The following is a 23,994-nucleotide window of genomic DNA, read 5'->3' as shown; positions in this document are numbered from 1 at the left end:
CTCTCTGAATTAGGGAGATGAGTGTGAAAGTGCCAAGAAAATTGGCTGCTTTATCTCCGAGCCCGGCTCTGTCCCCCAGCCCAGGGAAATCAGCCCACTCCCGTACAGGGCAGCCAGCTCGTGAGGAGACAGGAACGGAGCTATTGAGACACATGGAGGGAAAGAGCCCATCATGAGGGCAGGGGCAGGAGCAGGCACCACAGGGGACGGACACAAAGCTTGTAGGGTGTCACCAGTCGGGTAGCCAGGGCCAGATCTTGACTTCAGTGGGTGTGGGGGGTTCTCAGTATTAGACACCCCCATGACCGTAAGGGTCACATGATTACGGTGATGGCTGAAACAAATCCCCCTTCTGGTACTAACCCGCCTGGCATGGACCCTGCGATTCCATTGGGCTGCGGATGCCAGGAGGAGCCTGGCCAGTGTGCACCCAGAAGGAAACAGGCACTGAAAGCGGAAGGCCAAACCTCCCCAATGGGTGTGTCTTTCTCCCCCAGGGCTCAACACCAGCGAGGCCCCAGACTTGTGGTGCCGGGACGGGCTCCATGACCCCGAGCGCCTGGGGTATAGAAACCTGGCCAGGGTGGGAGAGGTAAGGACTCTCGGCCGGTGCATTGCAGCAGCTCAGGTGTGGAGCTGTCTCCCGCTGCAGTGAGTGTGTCATGGACACAGGGCAAGAGCCTGCTCCTTATTTCCACAGAGTATGTGAGGCTCCTGGGAATGTCCGTGGGGTGAGGTGTGGGAATGAAGCAGATCTAAAAGTCCCCGAACCTCTAGCGGGTGAGCTGCAGGAGCTATCGCTGCTGGGAACAGCAGGGGTCCTGGGCTGTCTGTGTGAGCTGGGTTCCAGAGCGCGCAGACACATTCCCAGCATCTCATGGCACCTGTGGTGAATCCTGCTCCATAAGAGCTATTGGAGGCCTCAGTGCCTGCAGCCTCCTACTGACGGGGGTTCCTGGTCCATGGGACCCCAAAGGTTGGCTGCCCCAGGACTCTTCTCCACCTTGTGAGACACTCGAGGGATTTGGAGCCTGGTTCTGGGCCATTGTAAGGGCTCTGGTTCTTTTGGTTTTAGGCCTTTGGCGAGCTGTTCACAGAGGAGCAGAAAAGATCTTTCCTCCAGGAGGGCCTGCTGGCCATTCACCACCCCCTCCTCCGCGTCAGCCAGGCTGGCCTGGTGCTGACGTATTCCATCCTGGGGGAAGCCGGCCAGCTGCTAGAGGACGAGGTAACCAAAGAGGGGTCACCTGGGGAGAGACCCCTAGGGCCTTTCACCTCCAGGCCATTGAAAATCACTCCCATCCCATCCCCATGTGCTGACCAGGGAGCAAGAAGAGGGTGACCCCAGACAGGTGCCATTGGTCGGTGCCAGCTTCTCCCCTGAGCAGCTCAAAGCAGGGCAGACCCAGCTCCCCAGCAAGGCTATTTCCTAACAGGCGTCACATCAGCACGACACGCTGCCATTGCTCATGCTAGGGTCTGCCAACTCCCCTAGTCCCTTCTGTGAGCCTTTCATCCCCCTCGGGGCCTCAGGCCGGTTCCTAGAGCTCTGGTATCGTGATATCCCAGCCCCCACCTGCTCTGGGAGAACTGGAGGAGTCAGTCAGCAGAGGCTGCTTAAGTGCCCCATTCACCAGAGCCACTGGCCATGGCATCACGTTAAGGACATGGGGATCCCTTGGGGAAAGGTGTCCACTTCCTCTCACCCCCCGGCACTACTGCCCAAAGCCTCCCAGCCCCTGGCTGGAGGGGGCGAGGGTGGCTGAGGGGACTCTGTAGAGCGGAGCTGGATTCCCGCTGGGTTGGGAGGTAGAACAGTTCTCACGGGGGGACTGAGAGGAGTGGGGGCAGGAGTTCATTCCACAATGGTGGGAGAGGGGATGGAAGTCACTAGAGAAGAGAGAAGATTTCGTCTCGGGGGTTGGGCGGGGGAATCCGTCCCTCAGACATGGGGAGGAAATGTTGCTGGCTCCCGGTGCCGTTAATACCCTTCGTTCTCGTGGGTGTCGGAGTCTCTGATTGATCCTTGTTCCCTTGCAACAGGAGGACATCGCAGCCTACATAAAGATCCAGCTGTTTAACATCAGGGTCTTGGGCCAGGTGCCCGACGCCCTGCAGGGGCTGTGCTCCTTGGGGCAGCACTGAAGACCCCCACCCCTCGCATGACCAGCTCGGACCCCCTGCCGCAGGTACTGCTCTGTCTCACTGTGCCTGGGGGGAAGGGCTGGGGGGAGCGGCCATAGAGCCCCCCGCAGCACTGAGAGAAACCAAGGCCGAGCACCTCGCTCTGGACACCCTGCCCCACCCCGACCCCTGGGGCTGGGGCCAGGCCAGATACTGGTTGGGAAGAATCAGGCTGTGGGGCTGGCCCAGAAGTGAGAGCATCCGCAGAGCCAGGGGTTGTGCTCAATAGCCATTGCAGTCTGGGAGGGGTGGCCTGACATGGGGCCCCTCCCCCGTCGTCACTGCTCAGACCCTCCCATGACCCCTGTCACCCCTGACACAGCGAATGTCCGACCATCCCCCACCCGGGGCCCAATCCACCCACCTGGTATCTGAGCCCTTCCCAGCCAGGAAGGAAACTCCCCCCGAACACCCTGGGGCAGGGGAGGAGCCTCCCCATGCGGCAGGTGGGAACTGAGACGCAGAGGAAGGGCTGTGGGCCTGGTCACACAATCCTGGGTGTAGACCTGGGAAGTGGACTGGGTCCCGGCCTAGAGCCTTTCCCCCAGGGGCACCTTCGCTTCTGCCCTTTATTCTCCCCTCCAGCCAGGGGGTCTGTGCGTGTGAAATGAACAGGGAGGGTGACGGGGTCCTGGCACACAGCCTGGATGGGAGCTCCCCTTGGCTTGGAGCCCAGTCTCAGAGATATCTTTGTCACCCCGCTGTCCTTCTGGTATTGCTAGGAAGGGAGTCCCCCGATGAGGGGTCTCCAGGGCTCCAGTAAGTCATCCTCATTCCCGCCCGCATGTACCCCCTGCCCTGCCCTGCCCTGCCCTGCCCTGCCCTCCGGTTTCTCGCTGTTGACTCTGGCTGGACTCTTGACTCTGGTCTCTGGCTATGACTTTGGTGTGACCCTTCTTGGCTCCAGATTTGGGTTCTGAACCCCGGCTCAGTATTCTCCTTGCCTTTCTCTAGCCTCGCTCCAGGCCCTCCACCCACCCGCTCCAGCCCTGCCACCTCCTTCTCCTTCTGATCTTCCCCAACCCCTTCAATTTTGACTGCATGGCTTCGATCTTTGCATGGATATGGACTTTGCCTCGTATTTCTGACCACCCGGCTTCGACCTCCGGCCTGGACATGGACACTGGCTCCCGTTCTGCCTGCAAACACTCAACACCTGGCAGCAGTAGACAGGCCCCACCATTAATCAAACCCTAACCCCGCCCCATGACCCCTTAGTCCCTCCCACCTGTCTCCGGAAGTCCCGCCCCATGGGGGTATTACTTCGTGGTCAAGGCGGCCATATGACTGGAAGCCAGGTGTGTCATGTGACTCCTCTAAGAACTCCTCCCACCACCCTCTACCAATCAGGATGGGTTTCGTCCCGGAAGGACCACCCCAAGAGGAGATTTGACCAATCAGGGCGAGCTCTGGGGTGGGAGGGTGACCTATCCCGACGTGTGTCTTGTGACCCCTCTAAGAACTCCTCTCACTGCCCTCAACCAATTAGGATCGGTTTTGTCCTGACAGGACCACCCCCAGAGGGGATCCTGACCAATCAGGGCGAGTTCTGGGGGAGGGTGACCTGTCCGGGAGAGGGCTGTTTGACCCCACTAAGAACTCCTCCCAGGGCCCTCTGCCAATCAGGGTGCAGCACCATCACCTCATAAGTCCCAGCGCCGGACGGACGAGGCCATCTCTCGCCAAGGACCCATGGTTTAGAAATCATGGGAAGGCTGCAGAGAGGAAACCTGGACTCCTTCACCACCCCCATGAGAACTTCAGACTCTGTCTTCGCCCCGAGGGTCTTTGACCATCCACGGAGTAAGCGCTACATCAGCGACAGTGCCGAGGAGGAGGAGGGAGCGACCGAGGGGAGCCCTTTGGCCCAGCCGTTGATGGATACGCCGGAACCCGAACCCAAAACCCAACGAGCACCCCAACGAGCATGGTGGCCTCTCTTTCTTCACCCCCTTAGAGGTGGAATGCGACTGCGGCTCGGGGGAGTCACCGGCGCACAAGGTGAACACAGGTAAAGGAATGATTAAGTCAGGGGTGAAAGTAACTTCCAGGACTTACCGGTACTGCCGGAGTCCTGAGGGGGTGTGGCCTCAACCCGAAGGGGCGGGGCCTCTCAAGATTTAAAGATCCTGGAGCATTGGCTGTGACTGGGAGCCCCAGGGCCTTTAAATTCCCCTCGCAGCTCTGGCAGCCGGGTTCGAGAGTGGATTTAATGGGTCCGGAGCTCCCATGGCTGTGAGGAGCCTGAGCCTTACTCGGCTGGAGCCAGGATTTAAAGGGCCCGGAGCTCCTGCCACTGCGGAGAGCTCTCAGCCCTTTAATTCCCTGCCCCAGCCTGGGTGCTGGAGCTGCGTGGAGGGGAATTAAAGGGCTCTGGGATCTACGCAGCAATGGGGAGCGCTGAGCCCATTAAATCCTGACCTCATCCCAGCTGCTGGAGCTGCGGGGGGGGGGGAGGGTGAGATTTAATGGGCTCTGGATTCCCAGCAACTGCCGGAGCTCTGAGCCCTTTAATTCCCAGCCCCAGCCTGGCAATGCTCTGTCTCCCTGCAGCCGTGGGAGCTCCAGGCCCTTTAAATCCACACCTGAACCCCGCTGCCAGAGCTGAGGGGGAATTTAAAGGGCTCTGGGCTCCCCTCAGCCATGGGATCTCTGAAGCAGAGATGAAAATAAGCCATTGCGGTCCAGTATGGTGTACCAGGAAGAGCCAATATGCCGTGCCGGACCGCACTGGCTTCCTCAGCAGGGATTTGAACGGCTCAGAGCTCTGGTGGCTGCAGGGAGCCGAGAGCTCTTTAATTCCCCCCCGCAGCTCTGGCAGCCGGGCTGGGGCCAGATTTAAAGGGCTCGGTGCTCCCTGCAGTCATGGGAGCTCCGGGCCCTTTAAATCCACACCCGAATCCGGCTGCCGGAGCTGCGGGGGGAATTTAAAGGGCTCGGGGCTCTACGGCGGCCTGAGCCCTGGGCCCTTTCATTTGCCCCTGAGCCCAGGGTTGATTTAAAGGCCCTGGGGCTCCCAGCCGCAGCCGATGCTCCAGGACCTTTAAATCTTGAGGCCCCACCTCTTCCGGTTTAAGCCATGCCCCCTTAGGATTACAGCAGTACCAGTAAATCCTGGAAGTTACTTTCACCCCTGCTCTGAGCCCATTAAATCCCGGCCCCAGCCCAGCTGCTGGAGCTGCATGGGGGAGATTTAATGGGCTCTGGGTTCCCAGCAAACGCTGGAGCTCTGAGCCCTTTAATTCCCAGCCCAAGCCCAGCTCCTGGAGCTGCGGGGGGAATTTAAAGGGCTCTGGGCTCCCCGCAGCCGTAGGAGTTCTGAGCCAGAGATGAAAGTAAGCCGGTACGGGCCAGTACAGCGTAGCGGCAAGAGCCAGTACGCTGTGCTGAACCGCACCGGCTTCCTCAGCGGGGATTTAAAGGGCTCAGAGCTCCGGCGGCTGCGGGGAGCCCAGAGCCCTTTAAATCCCTCCTCCCCTCCCACCGCAGCTCCGGCAGCCAGGCTGGGGCTGGGAATTAAAAAGCTCGGTGCTCCCTGCAGCGTCAGGAGCTCCGGGCCCTTCAAATCCCGGCCCCAGCCCAGGAAATGCTCTGGCTCCCTGCAGCCGTGGGAGCTCCGGGCCCTTTAAATCCACATCCGAACCTGGCTGCCAGAGCTGCGGGGGAATTTAAAGGGCTCTGTGCTCCCTGCAGCCGCGGGATCCCCGAGCCCTTTAAATCCTGGCCCCAGCCCAGCTGCCGGAGCTGCAAGGGGAAATTAAAGGGCTCTGGGCTCCCCACAGTCATGGGATCTCTGAAGCAGAGATGAAAATAAGCCATTACAGTCCAGTACGGCGTACCAGGAAGAGTCAATATGCCGTGCCGGACCGCACCGGCTTCCTCGGCACGGATTTGAACGACTCAGAGCTCCAGCGGAGCCCAGAGCCCTTTAATTTTCCCCCGCAGCTCTGGCAGCTGGACTGGGTCCAGGATTTAAAGGGCTCGGAGCTCCCGCAGCTGCGGGAAGCCCAGAGCCCTTTAAATCCCTCCTCCCCTCCCACCGCAGCTCCGGCAAACGGGCTGGGGCTGGGAATTAAAAAGCTCGGTGCTCCCTGCCCCGGAGCGGAAGGACCCCACACTGGCGAATTACCGCCGAAGTGGGACCCGCCGCCGAAATGCAGCCAGGTCTTCGGCGGTAATTCGGCGGCGGGGGGCCCTTCCGTTCCGGGACCCGCCGCCCAAGTGCCCCGAAGACCCGCGGCGGGGGCCCTCCGCCGCCGAATTACCGCCGAAGACCTGGCTGCACCCCACTGCCGAAGACCCAGGCCTATGGGGGGTGGGGGGAACCATTTTACAAAACTGAACTTTATCATCTTTCTCACCGACACCTATGTATTCACTTCAAATACAAAACCTCACAGAACAACCCAACCAATAAGCAAAATATATTTACTGGGCTTCATCCATCCATCATCAGTCACTGATGCTAGTGAATTTTCCCTTTCAGCTGTCTCGTTCCCTTTTCTTCTGAGCTTGTTTTCCCTCTGCTCTAAGGATCTCTCATGTTTCCACCGTACTGTGGAGCAAACAGCATTATTATAAAACACAGGAAACCGTCTTGTAAACTTCAAAACTAAATATTCATTAGGGGAGTTTTCTGTTTAAAAAGTCAGCGCTTTAAACCAAATCATCCAGTTCAGGCTGTACGACAAACATGGGTTTTGAGTTTATTTCTACCACTTAAAACATAAACCAAAAAACAAAAAACAAACAAACAACAACAAAAACCTCAAAAACATTTTTTTAAAATGCATCTCATTTTGGAGAATAAAAACCAAACTGCTTTTAAAATCCATTTTAAACCACATTTTGCACAGGAAAAAAACCCTGTTGGTTTGAAACAAACCAAGTACTTTTAAAACCCTACACCTATGCCTTGCCCAGACCCCTCTCACACACAAATCAGCAGCTTTAGAAACACACCAAACCAAGTTTGCCTCCATATACTGTTCAATAACACCCCTTACCATCTTAGCCCTTTGTTCAAACAGACTTCAGCAGAGTAGCTAGCAGGTTAATTTAATCCCCACAGCTCTGAACTAATAGATCCTTGAGGACTTTAGGCACCCCTCCCGCACCACCCGCTGTGGTGATCTGGGGTGGGGGGACCAAGCTGTCTTCACAACAGGGCTTCTTTTTTCTTTTTTCTTTTTTTCTGTAAGTTAAAATAAATGTTTCTGTGGGGCCTTCTTAGAGTATTGAACAGTCCCCATTTCCAATCGGAGGGCCCTTTGCAGAGATCAATGAATGTCTTGGGGCTTGGGGTTGTTTTTTTTAAACACGTTTCTTTCATGCTTAAAGTTTGGGTGGGGGTGTTTTCTAGAAAGAACGACCCAGAGCATTCAACCAAGTCCAGGGCCATATTTAATCTGTCCAATAGTGTTCCACCAACTCCTGGGGTCATATTGAAACTGTCCAATTGAGTTCTGCCAACTCCAGCAGTTCTATTGAAACTGTCCAATGGCATCTGCGAATTCCTGAGCTTTTATTTCATTTCATATTAATCAGAACTCACCATCCACCCCCACCCACCCCCATCAAATTTAACCCTATGGCAGCAAGGGTAAGTAATCGCAGTCACCTTGGCTATTCAGTGAGGTGGGGTGGGGGTTAAACCCACTCAGTTCAAGAGGATAAGTCAACTCTTTTGTACTCAAACACAGGTCTGAACAGCCTGTTTGTTTTACTGTAAGCACATTTCTTAGGATTTCCCCCGCCCCCCAACATACATTTCAGCTTTTTGCTGTAAATGGGTCACTTTTACACACAAAACCCACAAGCGCTAGGCTCTCACACACAATTGATTTTTGATTGAAAAGACATACAGCTCCTTGAAACCAAACCAAGACGCTTCATTAACACTTCTAGCTCACTTAAGGGCCAAAGGCCTTCGAACAGAAACACAGATAGTCACAAAGCCCTTTTCAATAGGGTTTTTTATTTTTAATTTACAGCTACCAAGTTTTCTATCGCGTGTTTGTCCCCTCCCCATTCTCTAGCTGAATCCTTTTAGATTTCTTACAAATAGTCTTTTCCTTAAGCAGGGATCTGTAACTTTTATAACGGTGTTTAATCGGCTTTCCAAACCCAGCTCAGCACATAGGCCCCGGAGCTTGCAGTTGATATCTATGACACGTCCCTCGCATTCTTTACAAAGCTTTTCCCTCAGGCAGTGCTTAAGGGCAGCATAAACAGCAACACATACAATAGTCTGCGTGACTTTTTACGCTCTTGACGAGTCACTGGCTCAGTTACTATGCCAAGCCTCCTCTGAAACACCTCATGGCCATCATCCTCAGAGTCCTCTCCAACAACTTGTATCGGTGTTGAGCAAAACCAAGGTGGGCCTGGTTATCTTCCCTGCTTGATGCAACGCTGTCCAGGGTTTCCAGGCCGTCTACAAAGGCATCATTGAGCTGTTGAGTTTCATAACAGAAACAGTGTAAGCAGCCCACTGCTTGTTTTTAGATTTACACAACCCCCGGTTCCTTACCCATTAAGAAGCGATTGCTTCTTAATCATTCATTTACCTGTGTGACGTCTTTTCTGTTCAACTTCTCCACCGGTGACACCCCTGAGCCTCAATCGCATTCCACCTCTAAGCCGGTGGACAAAGAGAGGCCACCATGCTCATTGGGGTCTCTCACAAGCAGTTGGGTTTGGAGTTCCGGTTTATCCATCAATGGCTGGGCCGAAGGGCTCCCCTCGGTCGCTCCCTCCTTCTGCTCGGGACTGTCGCTGACGTAGCGCTTTCTCCGCGGATGGTCAAAGACCCTCAGGGCGAAGACAGAGTCTGACGTTCTCACGGGGATGGTGAAGGAGTCCAGGTTTCCTCTCAGCAGCCTTTCCACAATTTCTAAACCATGTGTCCTTGGTAAGAGATGGCCTCATCTGTCCGGTGCTGGGACTTATGGGGTAATGGTGCTGCACCCTGATTGGCAGAGGGCCTTGGGAGGAGTTCTTAGTGGGGTCATACGGCCCACTTCTGGACGGGTCACCCTGCCCCAGAATTCTCCCTGATTGGTCAAAATCTCCTCTTAGGGCAGTCCTATCGGGTCAAACCCATCCTAATTGGTAGATGGCGGTGGGAGGAGTTCTTAGAGGGGTCACACGACCCACTTCTGGATGGGTCACCCCACCTCAGAACTTACCCTGACTGGTCAAATCTCCTCTCAGGGTGGTCCTTCTGGGATGAAACCCATCCTGATTGGTAGAGAGTGGTGGGAGGAGTTCTTAGAGGGGTCACATGACACACCTTGCTTCCAGTCATGTGGCCACCTTGACCCCGGAGTTAAACCCCCCCATGGGGCAGGACTTCCGGTGACAGGTGGGAGGGACTAAGGGGTCAACGGGTAGGGCTTGGGAGGGTCAAGGGGAGGGGTTAGGGTTTGATTGATGGTGGCGTTCCTGATAAATACCAAGATTACATGGATACCGTGGAAAGAAATGTGGACTCGTTACCTCTAGACCAGGATTATGACTGCCCTGTTGACCTACTACCTTGGCTGAAAGTTGCTTTTCCCTGTATTTACGCATTGTTGGGACCAGAATTAGTGGATCTCCCTGCGTACAGTCATGAGAACCGGTCCTAAGAGCAGGCCCTTTTGGGGAAGAAGAAATGTGGGATTCTGCAACGCCTCTCTTTAGACAATCAGCTCCTGAACAAAGTGATCATTTGAAACCATTACCCTCTGCTGTGAATCCCACAATTGTTGGCTCACAGGAAATCTGCAAAGGCTTTCATCAACCTTCATCTGCAAGGATTTCCAATCTAAGGCTCATTTGGGCAAGAGACAAATGGAAAGCAGATTTCAAAACAGACGACGGACATTTTAACGGTCTGATATGCTATTTGAGCTAACTAATGGTCCCCTGACCTTGCAACACTTCATCAGTGATGTATTTGGGGACAGTGTCATCTATTGGGGTGACATACATCTCTTTTTGGAGAACCCAGAGCAGCACACGCAGCACATCTGAACCTGGAGAGGGTTCGGCAGCATGGTTTCAATGCAGAATTGGAAAAGCGGAACCTCCAGCCAACTCCCCACAGAGTTTTGGGGGTACATCCTCTCCCCAGAAGATGTTATGATTGATCCTAATAAGGTGGAAGCCATTGATAAATGGGGCGAAGTTGGAAGTCCTCAAGAAGTGCAGCGCTTCCTAGACTTCACTCATCCTGTGAAATCGAGACATGCTGGCTCTCAGTGAAGCTTAGACGGAAAACCATGCACCCCACACAGAGGTTGGAACCACCCACTCCCAGGTTGTCCTGAGGAGCCATGATTTCTCCAGGAGCTGGGTAAAGGGACAAATTTCCAATCTAAGGCTCGTTTGGGCAAGGGACAAATGGAAGACAGATTTCAAAACACACGATGGACATTTTAACGGTCTGATATGCTATTTGAGCTAACTAATGGTCCCCTGACCTTGAAACACTTAATCAGTGATGTATTTGGGGACAGTGTCATCTATTGGGGTGACATACGTCTCTTTTTGGAGAACCCAGAGCAGCACGCGCAGCCCATCCGAACCTGGAGAGGTTTCGGCTGCATGGTTTCAACGCAGAATTGGAAAAGCGGAACCTCCAGCCAACTCTCCACAGAGTTTTGGGGGTACACCCTCTCCCCAGAAGATGTTATGATTGATCCAAATAAGGTGGAAGCCATTGATAAATGGGGCGAAGTTGGAAGTCCTCAAGAAGTGCAGCGCTTCCTAGACTTCACTCATCCTGTGAAATCGAGACATGCTGGCTCTCAGTGAAGCTTAGACGGAAAACCATGCACCCCACACAGAGGTTGGAACCACCCACTCCCAGGTTGTCCTGAGGAGCCATGATTTCTCCAGGAGCTGGGTAAAGGGCACCGGGATCAGCCTCTCAAAGGTAGGGGAGGGTCGTGTGAGGAGAGGGTCTGAGAGGAGGAGCGTAGGCTAGGCTTTGTATTTGGGCTTGGCAGAGATCGAGAGAAGGGAGAGGGCTGTTAGAGGGCAATGCGAGGTGGGAGGGGGGTCGGAGATGGGGGCAAGGCCTGAAAAGTTCAGCTGCTTTAGATCAACTGTGCCAGAGAATCACTGGTTGAAGTGACTGAAAGCTCTGAGCTGGGGCTGGCCAAAATCCTCCTCCTCAGATGGGAACATCCCAAAAGTCTGCAGAAGCTCAGCCTCTGAGGTGAACGTTGTGGCCCTAACCTCTCTCTGCTCTGTACCTCACAGGATTCCAGCTGGCTGTTCCAATCCAGGAGGAAAACCGTGCCACCGAAGTCTCCCAGCACCTGGGCAGTGAAGTGCCACTTAACCCCGCTGTGATGCACAGACCTTGCCCTGGCTGTCTGCACAGGGCTGAATTTCACCCCTTCCGAGTGTAAGGAAATAATTGGCTGAAGGCCTTTTTCTTTCTGGACGTCTGTCTAGTGGGAAAGAACCATGGGGATTTTTAACCTGTTTCGCTCCCATGCCTGGTGCTTCAATGATGCAGAGAAGGGCTGATGCATTGGTTGATTTCCCCACCTTTTAATCTACTCTCTTCTTCTCTTTTAACAGGTATTCTAAGGGCCCCCCGTGCATCATATGGGCATTCTTGGGGGTGCAGATGGCATCAGACCTACACCTGAATAAATAATAGGGACTGAAATATGCAGACACTAAAGTTCTGCAGCCAAATTCTCAGGAACCTTCCTCTTCCATGTAGGATCAGGATTTTGTTTTGAATTGTTTTATTTTTTTAAAAAGTGCTAAGCAGATGCTACCCTGTAAGAAGAGGAAACAGAAGCAAAAACTGAAAGACTGTTACTAAAACTAATGAAGAGCTGCAGAGAGTGGAGACCCAGCAAAGCAGACAAATGAATACTGTGAGTAAATAACCTGAAAGCAAATGGGGAAGAAAACCTCCTCTGGGTAATTGTGGCTCTTGGGACCAAAATCAGGTTCCTGGTACGTAGCCTGGCTGAGATCATCCCTTTTCCCTGGATCCCAGACCTGGGATTCAAATGTCATTCTCTGTGTGGTGTCCTTATTTTATTCCTAGGGAAAGGATCCCCAAAGGAGGTGTAAGGATCCGGGACTCTAGTGTCTGCCAGAAGCTTCAGCCACCTTCACAGGTAGAAGTCACTGGCTTTCCTACAATGCCACTAGTGCTCTTCCTGCTCTCCAGATCTGCTCCCTCCAGCAGGACAGAGACACCCCTTAACTCCCTGAGTCCTGATTTCCTGCCATTCAAGGGGCTGAGGGTTTGCATTGCCCCCACCCCAACCATCCGAGACTTTTCCTATGGGAATCTCCCTAGAGCAGGGAAGAAATCTGTTCTTTCATTAGAACCAGTCTGCTCAGTAAATCCACCCACACTGACCTCATCTCAGCTGCTTTGTTTATCCGAGATTAGTGGTATCTTTGGAAAACCCTGAGCGTGTCGGGGTGTGAGGTGGAGCAGGGGATGCAGGAGCTCCAGCAGATTCCCCTGAAGAACACCACCCTGTCTTTCTCTGGTCAGGTTAGAGCTCGCCCTCCATTGCGGAGGTGAAGACCGGATGGGAGCTGCTGGATTGACCTTGATGTGCCATGTCCTTGTGTGGATGAAGGACCTACATCTCAGGGGTGGCCAGCAGCAGATGTAACACATGTGTCCAGGAATGGGCTAAATAACCTACCTTGAGAGGTAAGTAAAATCATGGCCACATGTAGACATCACAGGAATTGGTGGGGATTGACCCAGGGTCCTTCAGCACAAGCCCCTCTCATTCACTGTCAACAAATCCAGCTCCACCCACTTCTGCAGCCTCCTACTGACGGGGGTTCCTGGTCCATGGGACCCCAAAGGTTGGCTGCCCCAGGACTCTTCTCCACCTTGTGAGACACTCGAGGGATTTGGAGCCTGGTTCTGGGCCATTGTAAGGGCTCTGGTTCTTTTGGTTTTAGGCCTTTGGCGAGCTGTTCACAGAGGAGCAGAAAAGATCTTTCCTCCAGGAGGGCCTGCTGGCCATTCACCACCCCCTCCTCCGCGTCAGCCAGGCTGGCCTGGTGCTGACGTATTCCATCCTGGGGGAAGCCGGCCAGCTGCTAGAGGACGAGGTAACCAAAGAGGGGTCACCTGGGGAGAGACCCCTAGGGCCTTTCACCTCCAGGCCATTGAAAATCACTCCCATCCCATCCCCATGTGCTGACCAGGGAGCAAGAAGAGGGTGACCCCAGACAGGTGCCATTGGTCGGTGCCAGCTTCTCCCCTGAGCAGCTCAAAGCAGGGCAGACCCAGCTCCCCAGCAAGGCTATTTCCTAACAGGCGTCACATCAGCACGACACGCTGCCATTGCTCATGCTAGGGTCTGCCAACTCCCCTAGTCCCTTCTGTGAGCCTTTCATCCCCCTCGGGGCCTCAGGCCGGTTCCTAGAGCTCTGGTATCGTGATATCCCAGCCCCCACCTGCTCTGGGAGAACTGGAGGAGTCAGTCAGCAGAGGCTGCTTAAGTGCCCCATTCACCAGAGCCACTGGCCATGGCATCACGTTAAGGACATGGGGATCCCTTGGGGAAAGGTGTCCACTTCCTCTCACCCCCCGGCACTACTGCCCAAAGCCTCCCAGCCCCCGGCTGGAGGGGGCGAGGGTGGCTGAGGGGACTCTGTAGAGCGGAGCTGGATTCCCGCTGGGTTGGGAGGTAGAACAGTTCTCGCGGGGGGACTGAGAGGAGTGGGGGCAGGAGTTCATTCCACAATGGTGGGAGAGGGGATGGAAGTCACTAGAGAAGAGAGAAGATTTCGTCTCGGGGGTTGGGCGGGGGAATCCGTCCCTCAGACATGGGGAGGAAATGTTGCTGGCTCCCGGTGCCGTTAATACCCTTCGTTCTCGTGGGTGTCGGAGTCTCTGATTGATCCTTGTTCCCTTGCAACAGGAGGACATCGCAGCCTACATAAAGATCCAGCTGTTTAACATCAGGGTCTTGGGCCAGGTGCCCGACGCCCTGCAGGGGCTGTGCTCCTTGGGGCAGCACTGAAGACCCCCCCCCTCGCATGACCAGCTCGGACCCCCTGCCGCAGGTACTGCTCTGTCTCACTGTGCCTGGGGGGAAGGGCTGGGGGGAGCGGCCATAGAGCCCCCCGCAGCACTGAGAGAAACCAAGGCCGAGCACCTCGCTCTGGACACCCTGCCCCACCCCGACCCCTGGGGCTGGGGCCAGGCCAGATACTGGTTGGGAAGAATCAGGCTGTGGGGCTGGCCCAGAAGTGAGAGCATCCGCAGAGCCAGGGGTTGTGCTCAATAGCCATTGCAGTCTGGGAGGGGTGGCCTGACATGGGGCCCCTCCCCCGTCGTCACTGCTCAGACCCTCCCATGACCCCTGTCACCCCTGACACAGCGAATGTCCGACCATCCCCCACCCGGGGCCCAATCCACCCACCTGGTATCTGAGCCCTTCCCAGCCAGGAAGGAAACTCCCCCCGAACACCCTGGGGCAGGGGAGGAGCCTCCCCATGCGGCAGGTGGGAACTGAGACGCAGAGGAAGGGCTGTGGGCCTGGTCACACAATCCTGGGTGTAGATCTGGGAAGTGGACTGGGTCCCGGCCTAGAGCCTTTCCCCCAGGGGCACCTTCGCTTCTGCCCTTTATTCTCCCCTCCAGCCAGGGGGTCTGTGCGTGTGAAATGAACAGGGAGGGTGACGGGGTCCTGGCACACAGCCTGGATGGGAGCTCCCCTTGGCTTGGAGCCCAGTCTCAGAGATATCTTTGTCACCCCGCTGTCCTTCTGGTATTGCTAGGAAGGGAGTCCCCCGATGAGGGGTCTCCAGGGCTCCAGTAAGTCATCCTCATTCCCGCCCGCATGTACCCCCTGCCCTGCCCTGCCCTCCGGTTTCTCGCTGTTGACTCTGGCTGGACTCTTGACTCTGGTCTCTGGCTATGACTTTGGTGTGACCCTTCTTGGCTCCAGATTTGGGTTCTGAACCCCGGCTCAGTATTCTCCTTGCCTTTCTCTAGCCTCGCTCCAGGCCCTCCACCCACCCGCTCCAGCCCTGCCACCTCCTTCTCCTCCTGATCTTCCCCAACCCCTTCAATTTTGACTGCATGGCTTCGATCTTTGCATGGATATGGACTTTGCCTCGTATTTCTGACCACCCGGCTTCGACCTCCGGCCTGGACATGGACACTGGCTCCCGTTCTGCCTGCAAACACTCAACACCCGGCAGCAGTAGACAGGCCCCACCATTAATCAAACCCTAACCCCGCCCCATGACCCCTTAGTCCCTCCCACCTGTCTCTGGAAGTCCCGCCCCATGGGGGTATTACTTCGTGGTCAAGGCGGCCATATGACTGGAAGCCAGGTGTGTCATGTGACTCCTCTAAGAACTCCTCCCACCACCCTCTACCAATCAGGATGGGTTTCGTCCTGGAACGACCACCCCAAGAGGAGATTTGACCAATCAGGGCGAGCTCTGGGGTGGGAGGGTGACCTATCCCGACGTGTGTCTTGTGACCCCTCTAAGAACTCCTCTCACTGCCCTCAACCAATTAGGATCGGTTTTGTCCTGACAGGACCACCCCCAGAGGGGATCCTGACCAATCAGGGCGAGTTCTGGGGGAGGGTGACCTGTCCGGGAGAGGGCTGTTTGACCCCACTAAGAACTCCTCCCAGGGCCCTCTGCCAATCAGGGTGCAGCACCATCACCTCATAAGTCCCAGCGCCGGACGGACGAGGCCATCTCTCGCCAAGGACCCATGGTTTAGAAATCATGGGAAGGCTGCAGAGAGGAAACCTGGACTCCTTCACCACCCCCATGAGAACTTCAGACTCTGTCTTCGCCCCGAGGGTCTTTGACCATCCACGGAGTAAGCGCTACATCAGCGACAGTGCCGAGGAGGAGGAGGGAGCAACCGAGGGGAGCCCTTTGGCCCAGCCGTTGATGGATACGCCGGAACCCGAACCCAAAACCCAACGAGCACCCCAACGAGCATGGTGGCCTCTCTTTCTTCACCCCCTTAGAGGTGGAATGCGACTGCGGCTCGGGGGAGTCACCGGCGCACAAGGTGAACACAGGTAAAGGAATGATTAAGTCAGGGGTGAAAGTAACTTCCAGGACTTACCGGTACTGCCGGAGTCCTGAGGGGGTGTGGCCTCAACCCGAAGGGGCGGGGCCTCTCAAGATTTAAAGATCCTGGAGCATTGGCTGTGACTGGGAGCCCCAGGGCCTTTAAATTCCCCTCGCAGCTCTGGCAGCCGGGTTCGAGAGTGGATTTAATGGGTCCGGAGCTCCCATGGCTGTGAGGAGCCTGAGCCTTACCCGGCTGGAGCCAGGATTTAAAGGGCCCGGAGCTCCTGCCGCTGCGGAGAGCTCTCAGCCCTTTAATTCCCTGCCCCAGCCTGGGTGCTGGAGCTGCGTGGAGGGGAATTAAAGGGCTCTGGGATCTACGCAGCAATGGGGAGCGCTGAGCCCATTAAATCCTGACCTCATCCCAGCTGCTGGAGCTGCGGGGGGGGGGAGGGTGAGATTTAATGGGCTCTGGATTCCCAGCAACTGCCGGAGCTCTGAGCCCTTTAATTCCCAGCCCCAGCCTGGCAATGCTCTGTCTCCCTGCAGCCGTGGGAGCTCCAGGCCCTTTAAATCCACACCTGAACCCCGCTGCCAGAGCTGAGGGGGAATTTAAAGGGCTCTGGGCTCCCCTCAGCCATGGGATCTCTGAAGCAGAGATGAAAATAAGCCATTGCGGTCCAGTATGGTGTACCAGGAAGAGCCAATATACCGTGCCGGACCGCACTGGCTTCCTCAGCAGGGATTTGAACGGCTCAGAGCTCTGGTGGCTGCAGGGAGCCGAGAGCTCTTTAATTCCCCCCCGCAGCTCTGGCAGCCGGGCTGGGGCCAGATTTAAAGGGCTCGGTGCTCCCTGCAGTCATGGGAGCTCCGGGCCCTTTAAATCCACACCCGAATCCGGCTGCCGGAGCTGCGGGGGGAATTTAAAGGGCTCGGGGCTCTACGGCGGCCTGAGCCCTGGGCCCTTTCATTTGCCCCTGAGCCCAGGGTTGATTTAAAGGCCCTGGGGCTCCCAGCCGCAGCCGATGCTCCAGGACCTTTAAATCTTGAGGCCCCACCTCTTCCGGTTTAAGCCATGCCCCCTTAGGATTACAGCAGTACCAGTAAATCCTGGAAGTTACTTTCACCCCTGCTCTGAGCCCATTAAATCCCGGCCCCAGCCCAGCTGCTGGAGCTGCATGGGGGAGATTTAATGGGCTCTGGGTTCCCAGCAAACGCTGGAGCTCTGAGCCCTTTAATTCCCGGCCCAAGCCCAGCTCCTGGAGCTGCGGGGGGAATTTAAAGGGCTCTGGGCTCCCCGCAGCCGTAGGAGTTCTGAGCCAGAGATGAAAGTAAGCCGGTACGGGCCAGTACAGCGTAGCGGCAAGAGCCAGTACACTGTGCTGAACCGCACCGGCTTCCTCAGCGGGGATTTAAAGGGCTCAGAGCTCCGGCGGCTGCGGGGAGCCCAGAGCCCTTTAAATCCCTCCTCCCCTCCCACCGCAGCTCCGGCAGCCAGGCTGGGGCTGGGAATTAAAAAGCTCGGTGCTCCCTGCAGCGTCAGGAGCTCCGGGCCCTTCAAATCCCGGCCCCAGCCCAGGAAATGCTCTGGCTCCCTGCAGCGGTGGGAGCTCCGGGCCCTTTAAATCCACATCCGAACCTGGCTGCCAGAGCTGCGGGGGAATTTAAAGGGCTCTGTGCTCCCTGTAGCCGCGGGAGCTCTGAGCCCTTTAATTCCCAGCCCCAGCCTGGCTTCTGGAGCTGCGGGGGGTATTTAAAGGTCTCTGGGCTTCCCGCAGCCGCGGGATCCCCGAGCCCTTTAAATCCTGGCCCCAGCCCAGCTGCCGGAGCTGCAAGGGGAAATTAAAGGGCTCTGGGCTCCCCGCAGTCGTGGGATCTCTGAAGCAGAGATGAAAATAAGCCATTACAGTCCAGTACGGCGTACCAGGAAGAGTCAATATGCCGTGCCGGACCGCACCGGCTTCCTCGGCAGGGATTTGAACGACTCAGAGCTCCAGCGGAGCCCAGAGCCCTTTAATTTTCCCCCGCAGCTCTGGCAGCTGGGCTGGGTCCAGGATTTAAAGGGCTCGGAGCTCCCGCAGCTGCGGGAAGCCCAGAGCCCTTTAAATCCCTCCTCCCCTCCCACCGCAGCTCCGGCAAACGGGCTGGGGCTGGGAATTAAAAAGCTCGGTGCTCCCTGCCCCGGAGCGGAAGGACCCCACACTGGCGAATTACCGCCGAAGTGGGACCCGCCGCCGAAATGCAGCCAGGTCTTCGGCGGTAATTCGGCGGCGGGGGGCCCTTCCGTTCCGGGACCCGCCGCCCAAGTGCCCCGAAGACCCGCGGCGGGGGCCCTCCCCCCCCGAATTACCGCCCAAGACCAGGCTGCACCCCACTGCCGAAGACCCAGGCCTATGGGGGGTGGGGGGAACCATTTTACAAAACTGAACTTTATCATCTTTCTCACCGACACCTATGTATTCACTTCAAATACAAAACCTCACAGAACAACCCAACCAATAAGCAAAATATATTTACTGGGCTTCATCCATCCATCATCAGTCACTGATGCTAGTGAATTTTCCCTTTCAGCTGTCTTGTTCCCTTTTCTTCTGAGCTTGTTTTCCCTCTGCTCTAAGGATCTCTCATGTTTCCACCGTACTGTGGAGCAAACAGCATTATTATAAAACACAGGAAACCGTCTTGTAAACTTCAAAACTAAATATTCATTAGGGGAGTTTTCTGTTTAAAAAGTCAGCGCTTTAAACCAAATCATCCAGTTCAGGCTGTACGACAAACATGGGTTTTGAGTTTATTTCTACCACTTAAAACATAAACCAAAAAACAACAAACAAACAAACAACAACAAAAACCTCAAAAACATTTTTTTAAAATGCATCTCATTTTGCAGAATAAAAACCAAACTGCTTTTAAAATCCATTTTAAACCACATTTTGCACAGGAAAAAAACCCTGTTGGTTTGAAACAAACCAAGTACTTTTAAAACCCTACACCTATGCCTTGCCCAGACCCCTCTCACACACAAATCAGCAGCTTTAGAAACACACCAAACCAAGTTTGCCTCCATATACTGTTCAATAACACCCCTTACCATCTTAGCCCTTTGTTCAAACAGACTTCAGCAGAGTAGCTAGCAGGTTAATTTAATCCCCACAGCTCTGAACTAATAGATCCTTGAGGACTTTAGGCACCCCTCCCGCACCACCCGCTGTGGTGATCTGGGGTGGGGGGACCAAGCTGTCTTCACAACAGGGCTTCTTTTTTCTTTTTTCTTTTTTTCTGTAAGTTAAAATAAATGTTTCTGTGGGGCCTTCTTAGAGTATTGAACAGTCCCCATTTCCAATCGGAGGGCCCTTTGCAGAGATCAATGAATGTCTTGGGGCTTGGGGTTGTTTTTTTTAACACGTTTCTTTCATGCTTAAAGTTTGGGGTGGGGGTGTTTTCTAGAAAGAACGACCCAGAGCATTCAACCAAGTCCAGGGCCATATTTAATCTGTCCAATAGTGTTCCACCAACTCCTGGGGTCATATTGAAACTGTCCAATTGAGTTCTGCCAACTCCAGCAGTTCTATTGAAACTGTCCAATGGCATCTGCGAATTCCTGAGCTTTTATTTCATTTCATATTAATCAGAACTCACCATCCACCCCCACCCACCCCCATCAAATTTAACCCTATGGCAGCAAGGGTAAGTAATCGCAGTCACCTTGGCTATTCAGTGAGGTGGGGTGGGGGTTAAACCCACTCAGTTCAAGAGGATAAGTCAACTCTTTTGTACTCAAACACAGGTCTGAACAGCCTGTTTGTTTTACTGTAAGCACATTTCTTAGGATTTCCCCCGCCCCCCAACATACATTTCAGCTTTTTGCTGTAAATGGGTCACTTTTACACACAAAACCCACAAGCGCTAGGCTCTCACACACAATTGATTTTTGATTGAAAAGACATACAGCTCCTTGAAACCAAACCAAGACGCTTCATTAACACTTCTAGCTCACTTAAGGGCCAAAGGCCTTCGAACAGAAACACAGATAGTCACAAAGCCCTTTTCAATAGGGTTTTTTATTTTTAATTTACAGCTACCAAGTTTTCTATCGCGTGTTTGTCCCCTCCCCATTCTCTAGCTGAATCCTTTTAGATTTCTTACAAATAGTCTTTTCCTTAAGCAGGGATCTGTAACTTTTATAACGGTGTTTAATCAGCTTTCCAAACCCAGCTCAGCACATAGGCCCCGGAGCTTGCAGTTGATATCTATGACACGTCCCTCGCATTCTTTACAAAGCTTTTCCCTCAGGCAGTGCTTAAGGGCAGCATAAACAGCAACACATACAATAGTCTGCGTGACTTTTTACGCTCTTGACGAGGCACTGGCTCAGTCACTATGCCAAGCCTCCTCTGAAACACCTCATGGCCATCATCCTCAGAGTCCTCTCCAACAACTTGTATCGGTGTTGAGCAAAACCAAGGTGGGCCTGGTTATCTTCCCTGCTTGATAGTCCAACGCTGTCCAGGGTTTCCAGGCCGTCTAGAAAGGCATCATTGAGCTGTTGAGTTTCATAACAGAAACAGTGTAAGCAGCCCACTGCTTGTTTTTAGATTTACACAACCCCCGGTTCCTTACCCATTAAGAAGCGATTGCTTCTTAATCATTCATTTACCTGTGTGACGTCTTTTCTGTTCACCTTCTCCACCGGTGACACCGCTGAGCCTCAATCGCATTCCACCTCTAAGCGGGTGGACAAAGAGAGGCCACCATGCTCATTGGGGTCTCTCACAAGCAGTTGGGTTTGGAGTTCCGGTTCCGGTTTATCCATCAATGGCTGGGCCGAAGGGCTCCCCTCGGTCGCTCCCTCCTTCTGCTCGGGACTGTCGCTGACGTAGCGCTTTCTCCGCGGATGGTCAAAGACCCTCAGGGCGAAGACAGAGTCTGACGTTCTCACGGGGATGGTGAAGGAGTCCAGGTTTCCTCTCAGCAGCCTTTCCACAATTTCTAAACCATGTGTCCTTGGTAAGAGATGGCCTCATCTGTCCGGTGCTGGGACTTATGGGGTAATGGTGCTGCACCCTGATTGGCAGAGGGCCTTGGGAGGAGTTCTTAGTGGGGTCATACGGCCCACTTCTGGACGGGTCACCCTGCCCCAGAATTCTCCCTGATTGGTCAAAATCTCCTCTTAGGGCAGTCCTATCGGGTCAAACCCATCCTAATTGGTAGATGGCGGTGGGAGGAGTTCTTAGAGGGGTCACACGACCCACTTCTGGATGGGTCACCCCACCTCAGAACTTACCCTGACTGGTCAAATCTCCTCTCAGGGTGGTCCTTCTGGGATGAAACCCATCCTGATTGGTAGAGAGTGGTGGGAGGAGTTCTTAGAGGGGTCACATGACACACCTTGCTTCCAGTCATGTGGCCACCTTGACCCCGGAGTTAAACCCCCCCATGGGGCGGGACTTCCGGTGACAGGTGGGAGGGACTAAGGGGTCAACGGGTAGGGCTTGGGAGGGTCAAGGGGAGGGGTTAGGGTTTGATTGATGGTGGCGTTCCTGATAAATACCAAGATTACATGGATACCGTGGAAAGAAATGTGGACTCGTTACCTCTAGACCAGGATTATGACTGCCCTGTTGACCTACTACCTTGGCTGAAAGTTGCTTTTCCCTGTATTTACGCATTGTTGGGACCAGAATTAGTGGATCTCCCTGCGTACAGTCATGAGAACCGGTCCTAAGAGCAGGCCCTTTTGGGGAAGAAGAAATGTGGGATTCTGCAACGCCTCTCTTTAGACAATCAGCTCCTGAACAAAGTGATCATTTGAAACCATTACCCTCTGCTGTGAATCCCACAATTGTTGGCTCACAGGAAATCTGCAAAGGCTTTCATCAACCTTCATCTGCAAGGATTTCCAATCTAAGGCTCATTTGGGCAAGAGACAAATGGAAGACAGATTTCAAAACAGACGACGGACATTTTAACGGTCTGATATGCTATTTGAGCTAACTAATGGTCCCCTGACCTTGCAACACTTCATCAGTGATGTATTTGGGGACAGTGTCATCTATTGGGGTGACATACATCTCTTTTGGAGAACCCAGAGCAGCACGCGCAGCACATCTGAACCTGGAGAGGGTTCGGCAGCATGGTTTCAACGCAGAATTGGAAAAGCGGAACCTCCAGCCAACTCCCCACAGAGTTTTGGGGGTACATCCTCTCCCCAGAAGATGTTATGATTGATCCTAATAAGGTGGAAGCCATTGATAAATGGGGCGAAGTTGGAAGTCCTCAAGAAGTGCAGCGCTTCCTAGACTTCACTCATCCTGTGAAATCGAGACATGCTGGCTCTCAGTGAAGCTTAGACGGAAAACCATGCACCCCACACAGAGGTTGGAACCACCCACTCCCAGGTTGTCCTGAGGAGCCATGATTTCTCCAGGAGCTGGGTAAAGGGACAAATTTCCAATCTAAGGCTCGTTTGGGCAAGGGACAAATGGAAGACAGATTTCAAAACACACGATGGACATTTTAACGGTCTGATATGCTATTTGAGCTAACTAATGGTCCCCTGACCTTGAAACACTTAATCAGTGATGTATTTGGGGACAGTGTCATCTATTGGGGTGACATACGTCTCTTTTTGGAGAACCCAGAGCAGCACGCGCAGCACATCCGAACCTGGAGAGGTTTCGGCTGCATGGTTTCAACGCAGAATTGGAAAAGCGGAACCTCCAGCCAACTCTCCACAGAGTTTTGGGGGTACATCCTCTCCCCAGAAGATGTTATGATTGATCCAAATAAGGTGGAAGCCATTGATAAATGGGGCAAAGTTGGAAGTCCTCAAGAAGTGCAGCGCTTCCTAGACTTCACTCATCCTGTGAAATCGAGACATGCTGGCTCTCAGTGAAGCTTAGACGGAAAACCACGCACCCGACACAGAGGTTGGAACCACCCACTCCCAGGTTGTCCTGAGGAGCCATGATTTCTCCAGGAGCTGGGTAAAGGGACAAATTTCCAATCTAAGGCTCGTTTGGGCAAGGGACAAATGGAAGACAGATTTCAAAACACACGATGGACATTTTAACGCTCTGATATGCTATTTGAGCTAACTAACGGTCCCCTGACCTTGCAACAGTTCATCAGTGATGTATTTGGGGACAGTGTCATCTATTGGGGTGACATACGTCTCTTTATGGAGAACCCAGAGCAGCACGCGCAGCACATCTGAACCTGGAGAGGGTTCGGCAGCATGGTTTCAACGCAGAATTGGAAAAGCGGAACCTCCAGCCAACTCCCCACAGAGTTTTGGGGGTACATCCTCTCCCCAGAAGATGTTATGATTGATCCTAATAAGGTGGAAGCCATTGATAAATGGGGCGAAGTTGGAAGTCCTCAAGAAGTGCAGCGCTTCCTAGACTTCACTCATCCTGTGAAATCGAGACATGCTGGCTCTCAGTGAAGCTTAGACGGAAAACCACGCACCCCACACAGAGGTTGGAACCACCCACTCCCAGGTTGTCCTGAGGAGCCATGATTTCTCCAGGAGCTGGGTAAAGGGACAAATTTCCAATCTAAGGCTCGTTTGGGCAAGGGACAAATGGAAGACAGATTTCAAAACACACGATGGACATTTTAACGCTCTGATATGCTATTTGAGCTAACTAACGGTCCCCTGACCTTGAAACACTTAATCAATGATGTATTTGCGGACAGTGTCATCTATTGGGGTGACATACATCTCTTTTTGGAGAACCCAGAGCAGCACACGCAGCACAT

The 23,994-nt window shown here is 54.1% G+C and overlaps 3 long non-coding RNA genes across 3 annotated transcripts; all 3 read left to right on the top strand.

The window, feature by feature from the left end:
* The first annotated feature begins 54 nt into the window (after positions 1-54).
* LOC123365597 lies at positions 55-3,427 on the top strand. Its single transcript, XR_006577651.1, has 4 exons — positions 55-592; positions 1,076-1,228; positions 2,044-2,189; positions 3,139-3,427. It is a non-coding gene; the product is annotated as an uncharacterized LOC123365597 (long non-coding RNA).
* Positions 3,428-11,042: 7,615 nt separating this feature from the next.
* Positions 11,043-12,308, top strand: LOC123365745. The gene is made up of 4 exons (XR_006577736.1): positions 11,043-11,107; positions 11,437-11,584; positions 11,764-12,071; positions 12,248-12,308. It is a non-coding gene; the product is annotated as an uncharacterized LOC123365745 (long non-coding RNA).
* A 776-nt stretch (positions 12,309-13,084) lies between these two features.
* On the top strand, positions 13,085-15,462 carry LOC123365865. Its single transcript, XR_006577797.1, has 3 exons — positions 13,085-13,287; positions 14,103-14,247; positions 15,182-15,462. It is a non-coding gene; the product is annotated as an uncharacterized LOC123365865 (long non-coding RNA).
* Positions 15,463-23,994: the final 8,532 nt, after the last annotated feature.

The sequence above is a fragment of the Mauremys mutica genome, chromosome 3 (genome assembly GCF_020497125.1).
Source record: "Mauremys mutica isolate MM-2020 ecotype Southern chromosome 3, ASM2049712v1, whole genome shotgun sequence".
Classification (NCBI taxonomy): Eukaryota; Metazoa; Chordata; order Testudines; family Geoemydidae; genus Mauremys; species Mauremys mutica.
Note: the sequence above shows the minus strand (reverse complement) of the source record. Positions and strands in the feature narration are given on the sequence as shown.